An 18,311-nucleotide genomic window follows, 5' to 3' on the forward strand; every position below is an offset into this window, starting at 1 on the left:
GTCGGAGTGAAACAATATAAATTGAAAGCATTTGCAGATGACCTGGTATTAACATTACAGGAGCCAGTCTCTAGTACTAAAAGAGTGTTAGAATTAATTTCTGACTTTGGTCGGGTGGTGGGATTTAAGCTGAACAAGCAAAAAACTAAGGTTTTAGCAAAAAATTTGACAACTACAGAAACAGATGAGTTCCTGAAAGAAACAGAATTAAATGTGGTTAAAAAAGTAAAATACCTAGGGGTGTATCTGACCTCCAAAAATTTGAATTTGTTTAAAGACAACTGCGAGAAATGTTGGTCAGAAATCAAAAGAGATTTGGAAACGTGGTCAAGATTGAAACTTTCCTTGTTGGGCCGAATAGCAGCTATAAAGATGAATGTATTGCCAAAAATGTTATTTTTGTTTCAGGCCCTACAGATCGTGGACAAGGTGGAATGTTTTGGAAAGTGGCAGAAGGATATTTCTAAGTTTGTTTGGCAGGGCAAAAAGCCCCGAATAAAGTTTAAAATATTAACTGATGCGAAAGAAAGAGGGGGATTTGCCCTGCCAGACTTGAGGTTATATTATGAATCCGCAGCCTTCTGCTGGTTGAAAGATTGGATCTTACTGGAAAACACTGATGTCCTAGATCTGGAAGGGTTTGACAATGCTTTTGGGTGGCATGCATATTTGTGGTATGACAAGGTTAAAGTGCACAAATTGTTTAAAAACCACATTGTTAGGAGAGCAATTTTAATGGTCTGGACAAAATATAAAGACTTATTGGAGAGTAAGACTCCGAGGTGGCTCTCACCGGTGGAGGCCAAGGCACGTAAGAGACTTAACATGGAGGCCAATTGGCCTAAATATGGGGAAATAATTGAAAAGATTGGAGACAATTGGAGGTTGCAGAGCTTGGAAAAATTAAAAAACAAGGTGCGAGATTGGTTGCATTATGCACAAATTCAAGAGGTTTTTAAAGTAGACAAGAAGGTTGGATTCCAGGTGGAAAAATCGAAACTAGAGACAGAACTGTTAGAACCAAAAAGTAAACTACTTTCGAGAATGTATAACCTGCTGCTTAAATGGAATACTCAGGATGAGACAGTCAAATCCGCCATGATAAAGTGGGCGCAGGATTTGGGGCATAACATTATGTTTGAAGACTGGGAAAGGTTATGGAACACCGGAATGAAATTTACGGCATGTAGTGCCTTGAAGGAAAACATTATGAAAATGATATACCGGTGGTACATGACCCCAGTCAAGCTTGCTAAGATATATCACCTGTCTGATAATAAATGTTGGAAATGTAAAGAGGCGGAAGGGACATTTTTTCACCTCTGGTGGACCTGCCCGAAAGTGAAGGCCTTTTGGGAGATGATTCATAATGAACTAAAAAAGGTACTTAGATTTACCTTACCTAAGAAACCAGAGGCCTTCCTCCTGGGCATGGTGGACCAGAGAGTGCTTAAGAAGGACAAAACTTGTTTTATGTACGCTACTACAGCAGCAAGGATCCTGATTGCAAAGCATTGGAAGACACAAGATTTACCCACACTGGAGGAATGGCACACGCAGTTGATGGACTACATGGAACTGGCCGAAATGACTGGCAGAATCCGAGACTTGGGAGAAGAAACAATTGAGGAGGAATGGAAAAAATTTAAGGACTATCTGAAAAAACATTATAAGCTGTATGAATGTTAAAAAATGCACCTTTTAGGAAATTCTAGCTTCAGTAATGTTAAACTAAAGAAATGGAAATTAAGGCACAAGAAGTCAGAGATAGAATAATGAAACAACTTTATTGTGTTTAAATGAAAATGTACATGATTTGGGTTATAACACATTTGAAATTGGGTAACATGATAAAATGAAGGATACAACAAGTATTGAAACAAGTTAACAAATTGCTGATGTTATGTATCACAGAGAATGCAGGGTTGGGAGGATGTGGGGAAGTCCAGTAGACTTGGAAAAAAGAACAAGAAAATTTGTAACCTTTCTACTTTACTCTTATAATATGTTCTTTATTCTTTTTTCTGTATTTCACAAACTCAATAAAAAATATTATAAAAAAAGAGACCTGAGGAGGGGAGAGCTACATTTATAGGGACAGGGAACTAGCTAGAAAGGATACATTTTGGAGGGAACAATATCAGGCAATCACAGTCCTGCCTTTTGGAGGAAACCAATAAGACAGAGGATCCAAATACAGCAGCTTAAATGAACCAATAGTAGCTGTACCCTCTGGAACCAAAAGGCAGTTACTTTACCCTAATGCAAATACAGACAATAATAATACAGATATAAAATCCTTTGACTCAATACACAACAATTTATATGCAGAATGCATCATGCGAAAGGCTGGGCTGGATGAATCCCAAGCTGGAATTAAGATTGCCGGAAGAAATATCAACAACCTCAGATATGCAGATGACACAACCTTGATGGCAGAAAGTGAGGAGGAATTAAAGAACCTTTTAATGAGGGTGAAAGAGGAGAGCGCAAAATATGGTCTGAAGCTCAACATCAAAAAAACGAAGATCATGGCCACTGGTCCCATCACCTCCTGGCAAATAGAAGGGGAAGAAATGGAGGCAGTGAGAGATTTTACTTTCTTGGGCTCCATGATCACTGCAGATGGTGACAGCAGCCACATAATTAAAAGACGCCTGCTTCTTGGGAGAAAGGCAATGACAGGCCTAGACAGCATCTTGAGAAGTAGAGACGTCCCCTTGCCAACAAAGGTCCGTATAGTTAAAGCCATGGTTTTCCCAGTAGTGATGTATGGAAGTGAGAGCTGGACCATAAAGAAGGCTGATCGCCGAAGAATTGATGCTTTTGAATTCTGGTGCTGGAGGAGACTTTGAGAGTCCCATGGACTGCAAGAAGATCAAACGCATCCATTCTTAAGGAAATCAGCCCTGAGTGCTCACTGGAAGGACAGATCGTGAAGCTGAGGCTCCTGTACTTTGGCCACCTCATGAGAAGAGAAGACCCCCTGGAGAAGACACTGATGCTGGGAAAGATGGAGGGCACAAGGAGAAGGGGGCGACAGAGGACCAGATGGTTGGATAGTGTTTTCGAGGTTACCAGCATGAGTTTGACCAAACTGCGGGAGGTAGTGGAGGACAGAGGTGCCTGGCGTGCTCTGGTCCATGGGGTCACGAAGAGTCGGACACGACTAAACAACTAAACAACAACAGCCTAGGGAAGTTTTTTTAATGTTTACTGTTTTATTACCTTTTTATATGTTTTGGAAGCCGCCCAGAGTGGCTAGAGCAACCCAGGCAGATGGATGTGGTATAAATACAGTGGTACCTCGGGTTACATATGCTTCAGGTTACATATGCTTCAGGTTACAGATGCTTCAGGTTACAGACTCCGCTAACCCAGAAATAGTGCTTCAGGTTAAGAAATTTGCTTCTGAGAACAGAAATCGTGATCCGGCGGCGCGGCAACAGCAGGAGGCCCCATTAGCTAAAGTGGTGCTTCAGGTTAAGAACAGTTTCAGTTTAAGAACGGACCTCCGGAACGAATTAAGTACTTAACCTGAGGTACCACTGTAGTAAAATTGTTGTTACAGAACAGGGCACCCCTATTTTCATCGGAGAAATGTTGGAGGGTATGCTTTTGTCCTCACCTCAGTTTTCACTACGGGCTCCTCACACAGCTCCTGACTCACGACAGTGTGTTGCCCATAGCTCAGTTCTGACTAAAGGATTTTATGCAGCCACTGCTGGCGGGGACCTTTTGGGACCCAAAATATCCAACGCCACTAAATTCTGGTGTACTTTTTAACATAATAGTGTAAACAGGGATCAACATACAAACACTGAGAAGCCATTCCCCCCCGCCCCACTACTTTATATGGAAACAACTGGAAAAAGCTCTGTGATTGAGGCTATCAACATGGCGCCTTTTTCTACAACGAACACTTCTAGGGTCATTCTTACTACTGCTTTACTACTACTTTACTACTACTTTACTCCTACTTTACTACCACTTTACTACTACTTTACTACTACTCTACTATCACTTTACTACTACTTTACTACTACTTTACTATCACTTTACTACCACTTTACTACTACTTTACTACTGCTTTACTACAACTTTACTACTACTTTACTACCACTTTACTACTAATTTACTACCACTTTACTACTTCTTTCCTACTGCTTTACTACAATTTTACTACTGCTTTACTACCGCTTTACTATTACTTTACTACCATTTTATTACTACCTTACTACTGCTTTACTACCATTTAACTACTATTTTTCTACAATTTTACTACAACTTTACTACTACTTTAAAGTTCTTTTACTGCTATTCCACCACTTTACTATTGGACAATTTAAATACCACTTTACTACTTCTTTACTACTATCTTACTGCTGTTTCACTACTGCCTTACTGCCATTTTACTACTATTTTACTACTGCGTTACTACTACTTTACTGCTATTTTACTGCTACTATTCCACCACTTTACTATTGTTTTACCATTACTTAACAGCTACTTCCCTACTGGTTTTGTTACTATATTGTTACGACAACTTAACCTGCTTTACTAATGCGTGACAAAGCTGCATTTGGTGAGCCAGCGCAGCACACAGGAACGCCGTTTACCTTCCCGCCAGTAAGCGAGTAGGGACAGGGAACTAGCTAGAAAGGATACATTTTGGAGGGAACAATATCAGGCAATCACAGTCCTGCCTTTTGGAGGAAACCAATAAGACAGAGGATCCAAATACAGCAGCTTAAATGAACCAATAGTAGCTGTACCCTCTGGAACCAAAAGGCAGTTACTTTACCCTAATGCAAATACAGACAATAATAATACAGATATAAAATCCTTTGACTCAATACACAACAATTTATATGCAGAATGCATCATGCGAAAGGCTGGGCTGGATGAATCCCAAACTGGAATTAAGATTGCCGGAAGAAATATCAACAACCTCAGATATGCAGATGACACAACCTTGATGGCAGAAAGTGAGGAGGAATTAAAGAACCTTTTAATGAGGGTGAAAGAGGAGAGCGCAAAATATGGTCTGAAGCTCAACATCAAAAAAACAAAGATCATGGCCACTGGTCCCATCACCTCCTGGCAAATAGAAGGGGAAGAAATGGATGCAGTGAGAGATTTTACTTTCTTGGGCTCCATGATCACTGCAGATGGTGACAGCAGCCACAAAATTAAAAGACGCCTGCTTCTTGGGAGAAGGGCAATGACAGGCCTAGACAGCATCTTGAGAAGTAGAGACGTCCCCTTGCCAACAAAGGTCCGTATAGTTAAAGCCATGGTTTTCCCAGTAGTGATGTATGGAAGTGAGAGCTGGACCATAAAGAAGGCTGATCGCCGAAGAATTGATGCTTTTGAATTCTGGTGCTGGAGGAGACTCTTGAGAGTCCCATGGACTGCAAGAAGATCAAACGCATCCATTCTTAAAGAAATCAGCCCTGAGTGCTCACTGGAAGGACAGATCGTGAAGCTGAGGCTCCTGTACTTTGAACACCTCATGAGAAGAGAAGACTCCCTGGAGAAGACACTGATGCTGGGAAAGATGGAGGGCACAAGGAGAAGGGGGCGACAGAGGACCAGATGGTTGGATAGTGTTTTCAAGGTTACCAGCATGAGTTTGACCGAACTGCGGGAGGTAGTGGAGGACAGAGGTGCCTGGCGTGCTCTGGTCCATGGGGTCACGAAGAGTCGGACACGACTAAACGACTAAACAACAACAACCTAGGGAAGTTTTTTAATGTTTACTGTTTTATTACCTTTTTATATGTTTTGGAAGCCGCCCAGAGTGGCTAGAGCAACCCAGGCAGATGGATGTGGTATAAATACAGTGGTACCTCGGGTTACATATGGTCCAGGTTACATATGCTTCAGGTTACAGATGCTTCAGGTTACAGACTCCGGTAACCCAGAAATAGTGCTTCAGGTTAAGAAATTTGCTTCTGAGAACAGAAATCGTGATCCGGCAGCGCGGCAACAGCAGGAGGCCCCATTAGCTAAAGTGGTGCTTCAGCTTAAGAACAGTTTCAGTTTAAGAACGGACCTCCGGAACGAATTAAGTACTTAACCTGAGGTACCACTGTAGTAAAATTGTTGTTACAGAACAGGGCACCCCTATTTTCATCGGAGAAATGTTGGAGGGTATGCTTTTGTCCTCACCTCAGTTTTCACTACGGGCTCCTCACACAGCTCCTGACTCACGACAGTGTGTTGCCCATAGCTCAGTTCTGACTAAAGGATTTTATGCAGCCACTGCTGGCGGGGACCTTTTGGGACCCAAAATATCCAACGCCACTAAATTCTGGTGTACTTTTTAACATAATAGTGTAAACAGGGATCAACATACAAACACTGAGAAGCCATTCCCCCCCGCCCCACTACTTTACATGGAAACAACTGGAAAAACCTCTGTGATTGAGGCTATCAACATGGCGCCTTTTTGTACAACGAACACTTCTGAGGTCATTCTTACTACTGCTTTACTACTACTTTACTACTACTTTACTACCACTTTACTACTACTTTACTATCACTTTACTACTACTTTACTACCACTTTACTACTACTTTACTACCACTTTACTACTGCTTTACTACTACTTTACTACTACTTTACTATCACTTTACTACTACTTTACTACTGCTTTACTACTACTTTACTACTGCTTTACTACAATTTTACTACTGCTTTACTACCGCTTTACTATTACTTTACTACCATTTTACTACTACCTTACTACTGCTTTACTTCCATTTAACTACTATTTTTCTACAATTTTACTACAACTTTACTACTACTTTAAAGTTCTTTTACTGCTATTCCACCACTTTACTATTGGACCATTTAAATACCACTTTACTACTTCTTTACTACTATCTTACTGCTGTTTCACTACTGCCTTACTACCATTTTACTACTATTTTACTACTGCGTTACTACTACTTTACTGCTATTTTACTGCTACTATTCCACCACTTTACTATTGTTTTACCATTACTTAACAGCTACTTCCCTACTGGTTTACTAATGCTTTACTACCACTTTACTTCCACTTTACTGCTGCTACTATTTATACCCCTATTTATACAGTAGACCTTCCTGAACAATGGCATGCCTGTCTATAGTAACAAATAGTATTGTTCCTATAATATAGTATTTGTACTATAGTAACAAATAGTATTGTTACTATATTGTTACGCCAACTTAACCTGCTTTACTAATGCGTGACAAAGCTGCATTTGGTGAGCCAGCGCAGCACACGGAAACGCCGTTTACCTTCCCGCCAGTAAGCGGTCCCTATTTATCTACTTGCACACGGGGTTGCTTTCGAACTGCTAGGTTGGCAGGCGCTGGGACCAAGCAACAGGAGCGCACCCAGCCGTGTGGATTCGAACCGCCGACCTTTTGATCAGCAGGCCCTAGGCGCTGAGGCTTTTACCCACAGCGCCACCCGCATCCCTACGCCAACTTAACCGGCAGAAAAATATTTTTTTGAAAAATCCCAAAGCCCCGGGGTCACAATTTGATCAAAAATCTGACTTTCAACCATTCACTCAAAAATGGTGCCAAATGGTTGCAAATGCTCCCTTGAGAGGTATGGCGGTCGAAACAGAAGGCTTTTTATGAAAGGAAAAGAAATCAGCCCTCGACAACTTAACCTGCTTTACTACTACTTTACTACCACTTTACTACTACTTTCCTACCACTTTACTACTACTTTACTACAATTTTATACTACTTTACTACCATTTTACTACTGCTTTACTACCGTTTTACTACTGCTTTACTACCGCTTTACTACTACTTTACTACCATTTTACTACTACCTTACTACTGCTTTACTACCATTTAACTACTATTTTTCTACAATTTTACTACTACTTTAAAACTATTTTACTGCTATTCCACCACTTTACTATTGGACCATTTTACTACTGCTTTACTACTTCTTTACTACTATCTTACTGCTGTTTCACTACTGCCTTACTACCATTTTACTACTATTTTACTACTGCGTTACTACTACTTTACTGCTATTTTACTGCTACTATTCCACCACTTTACTATTGTTTTACCATTACTTAACTGCTACTTCCCTACTGGTTTACTATTGCTTTACTACCACTTTACTTCCACTTTACTACTGCTACTTTATTACTTATACTACTTTCCTATTTATACCCCTATTTATACAGTAGACCTTCCTGAACAATGGCATGCCTGTCTATAGTAACAAATAGTATTGTTACTATTTTATTAATTGTATATACTGCCCTTCATCCGTAGATTTAAGGTTGGTTTACGACTTAAAAATGCAAGGTAAAAAACACAAAATACACAATAAAAACAAGAACAAGAACAAACCAATAAGCCTCCTCCCTCAACCTCTCCTTTGGCTTGTCCTTCACTCATGACTTCTCTCTTGTTCCTTGATCTTAACTTCCTCACTTTTGCAAACCTTCCAGTTGTCCCTAATTTTGCCGGGACAGTCCCAGATTTATTGAAGCTGTCCTGGTTTCTGATGTTATCCTGCTTTTCCTTAGGACGTCCCTATGTTCATGGGAGAAATGTTGGATGGTATGGAGTTATACATAGAATAGAATGATAGAATGATCTCGATATGAATCCAAGGCAGACCTTTTAACATCACAGTAATCCAAGTTTATGCACCAACTACTGGTGCTGAAGAAACTGAAATTGACCAATTCTATGAAGACTTACAACACCTTATAGAAGTGACACCAAAGAAGGATGTTCTTCTCATTATAGGGGATTGGAATGCTAAAGTAGGGAGGCAAGAGATAAGAGGAACAACTGGCAACTTTGGCCTTGGAGATCAAAACGAAGCAGGGCAAAGGCTAATAGAGTTCTGTCAAGAGAACAAGCTGGTCATCACAAACACGCTTTTCCAACAACACAAGAGACGACTCTACACATGGACATCACCAGATGGGCAGCATCGAAATCAGATTGATTATATTCTCTGCAGCCAAAGATGGAGAGGCTCTATACAGTCAGCAAAAACAAGACCTGGAGCTGACTTTGGCTCAGATCATCAGCTTCTTATAGCAAAATTCAAACTTAAATTGAAGAAAGTAGGGAAAACCACTGGGCCGGTAAGATATCATCTAAGTCAAATCCCTTATGAATACACAGTGGAAGTGACGAATAGGTTTAAGGATTTAGATTTGGTGGACAGAGTGCCTGAAGAACTATGGATGGAGGCTGGTAACATTGTACAGGAGGCAACAACGAAAACCATCCCAATGAAAAGGAAATGCAAGAAAGCAAAGTGGCTGTCCAACGAGGCCTTACAAACAGCGGAGGAGAGAAGGCAAGCAAAATGCAAGGGAGATAGTGAAAGATACAGGAAACTGAATGCAGATTTCCAAAGAATAGCAAGGAGAGACAAGAAGGCCTTCTTAAACGAGCAATGCAAACAATAGAGGAAAACAACAGAATGGGAAGAACCAGAGATCTGTTCAAGAAAATTGGAGTTATGAAAGGAACATTTCGTACAAAGATTACCATAATAAAGGACAAAAGTGGTAAGGACCTAACAGAAGCAGAAGACATCAAGAAGAGGTGGCAAGAATACACAGAGGAATTATACCAGAAAGCTATGGATGTCTCGTACACCCCAGGTAGTGTGGTTGCTGACCTTGAGCCAGACATCCTGGAAAGTGAAGTCAAATGGGCCTCAGAAAGCACTGCAAATAACAAGGCCAGTGGAAGTGATGGTATTCCAGCTGAACTATTTAAAATTTTAAAAGATGATGCTGTTAAGGTGCTACACTCAATATGCCAGCAAATTTGGAAAACTCAGCAGTGGCCAGAAGATTGCAGAAGATCAGTCTACATCCCAATCCCAAAGAAGGGCAGTGCCAAAGAATGCTCCAACTACCGCACAATTGCACTCATTTCACACGCTAGCAAGGTTATGCTTAAAATTCTACAAGGAAGGCTCAAGCAGTATGTGGATCGAGAACTCCCAGAAGTGCAAGCTGGATTTAGAAGAGGCAGAAGAACCAGAGACCAAATTGCAAACATGCGCTGGATTATGGAGAAAGCTAGAGAGTTCCAGAAAGACATCTACTTCTGCTTCATTGACTACGCAAAAGCCTTTGACTGTGTCGACCACAGCAAACTATGGCAAGTTCTTAAAGAAATGGGAGTGCCTGATCACCTCATCTGTCTCCCGAGAAATCTCTATGTGGGACAAGGAGCTACAGTTAGAACTGCATATGGAACAACTGATTGGTTCAAAATTGGAAAAGGAGTACGACAAGGCTGTATTTTGTCTCCCTGCTTATTTAATTTATGTTGTGACGTGGGGTTTGTGATTTCAGCTCTCTTGACATAATATGCTGGAGACAGTTCTCTAGTAACACTTCTTTATTAAAGCAAACAAGACTGAGACCTGAGGAGGGGAGAGCTACATTTATAGAGACAGGGAACTAGCTAGAAAGGATACATTTTGGAGGGAACAATATCAGGCAATCACAGTCCTGCCTTTTGGAGGAAACCAATAAGACAGAGGATCCAAATACAGCAGCTAAAATGAATCAATAGTAGCTGTACCCTCTGGAACCAAAAGGCAGTTACTTTACCCTAATGCAAATACAGACAATAATAATACAGATATAAAATCCTTTGACTCAATACACAACAATTTATATGCAGAATGCATCATGCGAAAGGCTGGGCTGGATGAATCCCAAGCTGGAATTAAGATTGCCGGAAGAAATATCAACAACCTCAGATATGCAGATGACACAACCTTGATGGCAGAAAGTGAGGAGGAATTAAAGAACCTTTTAATGAGGGTGAAAGAGGAGAGCGCAAAATATGGTCTGAAGCTCAACATCAAAAAAACAAAGATCATGGCCGCTGGTCCCATCACCTCCTGGCAAATAGAAGGGGAAGAAATGGAGGCAGTGAGAGATTTTACTTTCTTGGGCTCCACGATCACTGCAGATGGTGACAGCAGCCACATAATTAAAAGACGCCTGCTTCTTGGGAGAAGGGCAATGACAGGCCTAGACAGCATCTTGAGAAGTAGAGACGTCCCCTTGCCAACAAAGGTCGGTATAGTTAAAGCCATGGTTTTCCCAGTAGTGATGTATGGAAGTGAGAGCTGGACCATAAAGAAGGCTGATCGCCGAAGAATTGATGCTTTTGAATTCTGGTGCTGGAGGAGACTCTTGAGAGTCCCATGGACTGCAAGAAGATCAAACGCATCCATTCTTAAGGAAATCAGCCCTGAGTGCTCACTGGAAGGACAGATCGTGAAGCTGAGGCTCCTGTACTTTGGCCACCTCATGAGAAGAGAAGACTCCCTGGAGAAGACACTGATGCTGGGAAAGATGGAGGGCACAAGGAGAAGGGGGCGACAGAGGACCAGATGGTTGGATAGTGTTTTCGAGGTTACCAGCATGAGTTTGACCAAACTGCGGGAGGTAGTGGAGGACAGAGGTGCCTGGCGTGCTCTGGTCCATGGGGTCACGAAGAGTCGGACACGACTAAACGACTAAACAACAACAACCTAGGGAAGTTTTTTAATGTTTACTGTTTTATTACCTTTTTATATGTTTTGGAAGCCGCCCAGAGTGGCTAGAGCAGTGTTTCCCAACCTTTTTTGGGCAAAGGCACACTTGATTGATGAAAAAAATCTCGAGGCACACCACCATTACAGCCCCGTGACGTCAACGCGCAGCGTCACGCCGGGAGGGACGCACGAAAGTGTAAGTTTCAATTTTTTCCCCTCCCCCTTGCCGGGGAACCTCCAAGCTTTGGGGGTGGGGGGGGAGGAGGCAGCAAAGCGAGGGACTGAGGGACTCCTCCAACTCCTCCTCCTGCTCGTCCACCGCCGGGTAGAGCCGCTTGAGGCGCCGCTTGAGCTCCTTCTCCTGCTCGTTCAGGGCCGGGTCGCCGCCGTGAGCGGAGGCGGCGTGGGGGACCCCGCAGGTCAGGGCGAGTCGGCTCGTCTGCTGCCACGACAGGAGCAGGGCGGGCGGCGAGGGGGTGGCTGGGTGGGGAAGATCCCCCTCGGATCTGCTCCCTCTCAGGCTCGGTTGGCGCTGTCACGAAGCGAGACGAGGCTGGAAGGCGCCGCTCTCCTCCTCCCTCCGCAGCAAGCGTGGCCTGGCGCGAATCAAATCGCCGCTCCTGTCCCGTGCGCTCAGGTGGGCAGCTCCAAACGGGCGCCCCCGTGCGCCGGCTTGGGATGGCTGCCCAAGCGCCTTCTCTCTCTCGCCTCCTCCCACGAGTTCGGGGTCAGCCTCCCGCTCCTCCTCCGCTTCCTCCTGACAGCCGCCGGGGTCTTTGGTCGCCGCAGCCTCCCTTCCAAGAAGCACCTTCGCCCAGGCAAGGACGCGCGCGGAGCTGGCGAGCGCCGAGGGGTGGGGCTCTCGCGCCCGCCTCCCGAACCAGGAGGGCCGGGTCGCCGCCGTGAAGGAAGGGCGCCGGGGCGCTGCTGCTGCCGCCGCCGCTCCCAGCAGGCATGGGCCCAGCTGAGGCGGCGGCGGCTGTTGTGGTGGTGGCAGCGATAGCGGGCGGAGGAGGGGGCGGCGGCGGGGCCGAGGTGGCCGGCGGGGCCGAGGCCGGTGAGGGAGTAGGGTTGCCCGGGGCTTGAGGAGCCGTCGCCGGGAGTTGCTGCTGCTGTTGTTGCTGCTGCTGCCCGGACATGCCGGCCTCCTCCTCGTCCGATGTCTCGCGCTCCTCCCTTTTGCGCGCGCTGCCCCGCCGCGGCCCCATTGGCCGGGTCCTGTCAGCTGATCCTGTGTTATTTCCTGTGTGTGTGTGTGAGGGGAGAATGGATGGAGAAACCTCGGCACCACCACCGCGGAGCCGCCCCCGGCTCGACACGGATCCTCGCCGCCGCCGCCCCGCCTCTCGCCGCCCGACTCGCGGCACACCAGGCAAGGTCTCGCGGCACACTAGTGTGCCGCGGAACACCGGTTGGGAAACACTGGGCTAGAGCAACCCAGGCAGATGGATGTGGTATAAATACAGTGGTACCTCGGGTTACATATGGTCCAGGTTACATATACTTCAGGTTACAGACTCCGGTAACCCAGAAATAGTGCTTCAGGTTAAGCAATTTGCTTCTGAGAACAGAAATCGTGATCTTGCGGCGCGGCAACAGCAGGAGGCCCCATTAGCTAAAGTGGTGCTTCAGGTTAAGAACAGTTTCAGTTTAAGAACGGACCTCCGGAACGAATTAAGTACTTAAGCTGAGGTACCACTGTAGTAAAATTGTTGTTACAGAACAGGGCACCCCTATTTTCATCGGAGAAATGTTGGAGGGTATGCTTTTGTCCTCACCTCAGTTTTCACTACGGGCTCCTCACACAGCTCCTGACTCACGACAGTGTGTTGCCCATAGCTCAGTTCTGACTAAAGGATTTTATGCAGCCACTGCTGGCGGGGACCTTTTGGGACCCAAAATATCCAACGCCACTAAATTCTGGTGTACTTTTTAACATAATAGTGTAAACAGGGATCAACATACAAACACTGAGAAGCCATTCCCCCCCGCCCCACTACTTTATATGGAAACAACTGGAAAAACCTCTGTGATTGAGGCTATCAACATGGCGCCTTTTTGTACAACGAACACTTCTGAGGTCATTCTTACTACTGCTTTACTACTACTTTACTACTACTTTACTATCACTTTACTACTACTTTACTACCACTTTACTACTACTTTACTACCACTTTACTACTGCTTTACTACTACTTTACTACTACTTTACTATCACTTTACTACTACTTTACTACGGCTTTACTACAATTTTACTACTGCTTTACTACCGCTTTACTATTCTTTACTACCATTTTACTACTACCTTACTACTGCTTTACTTCCATTTAACTACTATTTTTCTACAATTTTACTACAACTTTACTACTACTTTAAAGTTCTTTTACTGCTATTCCACCACTTTACTATTGGACCATTTAAATACCACTTTACTACTTCTTTACTACTATCTTACTGCTGTTTCACTACTGCCTTACTACCATTTTACTACTATTTTACTACTGCGTTACTACTACTTTACTGCTATTTTACTGCTACTATTCCACCACTTTACTATTGTTTTACCATTACTTAACAGCTACTTCCCTACTGGTTTACTAATGCTTTACTACCACTTTACTTCCACTTTACTGCTGCTACTATTTATACCCCTATTTATACAGTAGACCTTCCTGAACAATGGCATGCCTGTCTATAGTAACAAATAGTATTGTTCCTATAATATAGTATTTGTACTATAGTAACAAATAGTATTGTTACTATATTGTTACGACAACTTAACCTGCTTTACTAATGCGTGACAAAGCTGCATTTGGTGAGCCAGCGCAGCACACGGAAACGCCGTTTACCTTCCCGCCAGTAAGCGGTCCCTATTTATCTACTTGCACCCGGGGTTGCTTTCGAACTGCTAGGTTGGCAGGCGCTGGGACCAAGCAACAGGAGCGCACCCAGCCGTGTGGATTCGAACCGCCGACCTTTTGATCAGCAGGCCCTAGGCGCTGAGGCTTTTACCCACAGCGCCACCCGCATCCCTACGCCAACTTAACCGGCAGAAAAATATTTTTTTGAAAAAATCCCTATGCCCCGGGGTCACAATTTCATTCAAAAATCTGACTTTCAACCATTCACTCTAAAATGGTGCCAAACGGTTGCAAATGCTCCCTTGAGAGGTTTGGCGGTCGAAACAGAAGGCTTTTTATGAAAGGAAAAGAAATCAGCCCTCGACAACTTAACCTGCTTTACTACTACTTTACTACCACTTTACTACTACTTTCCTACCACTTTACTACTACTTTACTACAATTTTCTACTACTTTACTACCATTTTACTACTGCTTTACTACCGTTATACTACTGCTTTACTACCGCTTTACTACTACTGTACTACCATTTTACTACTACCTTACTACTGCTTTACTACCATTTAACTACTATTTTTCTACAATTTTACTACTACTTTAAAACTATTTTACTGCTATTCCACCACTTTACTATTGGACCATTTTACTACCGCTTTACTACTTCTTTACTACTATCTTACTGCTGTTTCACTACTGCCTTACTACCATTTTACTACTATTTTACTACTGCGTTACTACTACTTTACTGCTATTTTACTGCTACTATTCCACCACTTTACTATTGTTTTACCATTACTTAACTGCTACTTCCCTACTGGTTTACTATTGCTTTACTACCACTTTACTTCCACTTTACTACTGCTACTTTATTACTTATACTTCTTTACTATTTATACCCCTATTTATACAGTAGACCTTCCTGAACAATGGCATGCCTGTCGATAGTAACAAATAGTATTGTTACTATTTTATTAATTGTATATACTGCCCTTCATCCGTAGATTTAAGGTTGGTTTACGACTTAAAAATGCAAGGTAAAAAACACAAAATACACAATAAAAACAAGAACAAGAACAAACCAATAAGCCTCCTCCCTCAACCTCTCCTTTGGCTTGTCCTTCACTCATGACTTCTCTCTTGTTCCTTGATCTTAACTTCCTCACTTTTGCAAACCTTCCAGTTGTCCCTAATTTTGCCGGGACAGTCCCAGATTTATTGAAGCTGTCCTGGTTTCTGATGTTATCCTGCTTTTCCTTAGGACGTCCCTATGTTCATGGGAGAAATGTTGGATGGTATGGAGTTATACATAGAATAGAATGATAGAATGATCTCGATACCAATCCTAGGCAGACCTTTTAACATCACAGTAATCCAAGTTTATGCACCAACTACGGGTGCTGAAGAAACTGAAATTGACCAATTCTATGAAGACTTACAACACCTTATAGAAGTGACACCAAAGAAGGATGTTCTTCTCATTATAGGGGATTGGAATGCTAAAGTAGGGAGGCAAGAGATAAGAGGAACAACTGGCAAGTTTGGCCTTGGAGATCAAAACGAAGCAGGGCAAAGGCTCATTCAGATTTCCAAAGAATAGCAAGGAGAGACAAGAAGGCCTTCTTAAACGAGCAATGCAAACAATAGAGGAAAACAACAGAATGGGAAGAACCAGAGATCTGTTCAAGAAAATTGGAGCTATGAAAGGAACATTTCGTACAAAGATTACCATAATAAAAGACAAAAGTGGTAAGGACCTAACAGAAGCAGAAGACATCAAGAAGAGGTGGCAAGAATACACAGAGGAATTATACCAGAAAGCTATGGATGTCTCGTACACCCCAGGTAGTGTGGTTGCTGACCTTGAGCCAGACATCCTGGAAAGTGAAGTCAAATGGGCCTCAGAAAGCACTGCAAATAACAAGGCCAGTGGAAGTGATGGTATTCCAGCTGAACTATTTAAAATTTTAAAAGATGATGCTGTTAAGGTGCTACACTCAATATGCCAGCAAATTTGGAAAACTCAGCAGTGGCCAGAAGATCGGAGAAGATCAGTCTACATCCCAATCCCAAAGAAGGGCAGTGCCAAAGAATGCTCCAACTACCGCACAATTGCACTCATTTCACACGCTAGCAAGGTTATGCTTAAAATTCTACAAGGAAGGCTCAAGCAGTATGTGGATCGAGAACTCCCAGAAGTGCAAGCTGGATTTAGAAGAGGCAGAAGAACCAGAGACCAAATTGCAAACATGCGCTGGATTATGGAGAAAGCTAGAGAGTTCCAGAAAGACATCTACTTCTGCTTCATTGACTACGCAAAAGCCTTTGACTGTGTCGACCACAGCAAACTATGGCAAGTTCTTAGATGAGGTGACCAGGCACACCCATTTCTTTGTCTCCCGAGAAATCTCTATGTGGGACAAGAAGCTACAGTTAGAACTGGATATGGAACAACTGATTGGTTCAAAATTGGAAAAGGAGTACGACAAGGCTGTATTTTGTCTCCCTGCTTATTTAATTTATGTTGTGACGTGGGGTTTGTGATTTCAGCTCTCTTGACATAATATGCTGGAGACAGTTCTCTAGTAACACTTCTTTATTAAAGCAAACAAGACTGAGACCTGAGGAGGGGAGAGCTACATTTATAGGGACAGGGAACTAGCTAGAAAGGATACATTTTGGAGGGAACAATATCAGGCAATCACAGTCCTGCCTTTTGGAGGAAACCAATAAGGCAGAGGATCCAAATACAGCAGCTAAAATGAACCAATAGTAGCTGTACCCTCTGGAACCAAAAGGCAGTTACTTTACCCTAATGCAAATACAGACAATAATAATACAGATATAAAATCCTTTGACTCAATACACAACAATTTATATGCAGAATGCATCATGCGAAAGGCTGGGCTGGATGAATCCCAAGCTGGAATTAAAATTGCCGGAAGAAATATCAACAACCTCAGATATGCAGATGACACAACCTTGATGGCAGAAAGTGAGGAGGAATTAAAGAACCTTTTAATGAGGGTGAAAGAGGAGAGCGCAAAATATGGTCTGAAGCTCAACATCAAAAAAACGAAGATCATGGCCACTGGTCCCATCACCTCCTGGCAAATAGAAGGGGAAGAAATGGAGGCAGTGAGAGATTTTACTTTCTTGGGCTCCATGATCACTGCAGATGGTGACAGCAGCCACAAAATTAAAAGACGCCTGCTTCTTGGGAGAAGGGCAATGACAGGCCTAGACAGCATCTTGAGAAGTAGAGACGTCCCCTTGCCAACAAAGGTCCGTATAGTTAAAGCCATGGTTTTCCCAGTAGTGATGTATGGAAGTGAGAGCTGGACCATAATGAAGGCTGATCGCCGAAGAATTGATGCTTTTGAATTCTGGTGCTGGAGGAGACTCTTGAGAGTCCCATGGACTGCAAGAAGATCAAACGCATCCATTCTTAAGGAAATCAGCCCTGAGTGCTCACTGGAAGGACAGATCGTGAAGCTGAGGCTCCTGTACTTTGGCCACCTCATGAGAAGAGAAGACTCCCTGGAGAAGACACTGATGCTGGGAAAGATGGAGGGCACAAGGAGAAGGGGGCGACAGAGGACGAGATGGTTGGATAGTGTTTTCGAGGTTACCAGCATGAGTTTGACCAAACTGCGGGAGGTAGTGGAGGACAGAGGTGCCTGGCGTGCTCTGGTCCATGGGGTCACGAAGAGTCGGACACGACTAAACGACTAAACAACAACAACCTAGGGATGTTTTTTAATGTTTAATGTTTTATTTCCTTTTTATATGTTTTGGAAGCGGTCCAGAGTGGCTAGAGCAACCCAGGCAGATGGATGTGGTATAAATACAGTGGTACCTCGGGTTACATATGCTTCAGGTTACAGATG

The sequence above is a fragment of the Podarcis gaigeae genome (assembly GCF_964106915.1).
Source record: "Podarcis gaigeae genome assembly, chromosome: 4".
NCBI lineage: Eukaryota > Metazoa > Chordata > Lepidosauria > Squamata > Lacertidae > Podarcis > Podarcis gaigeae.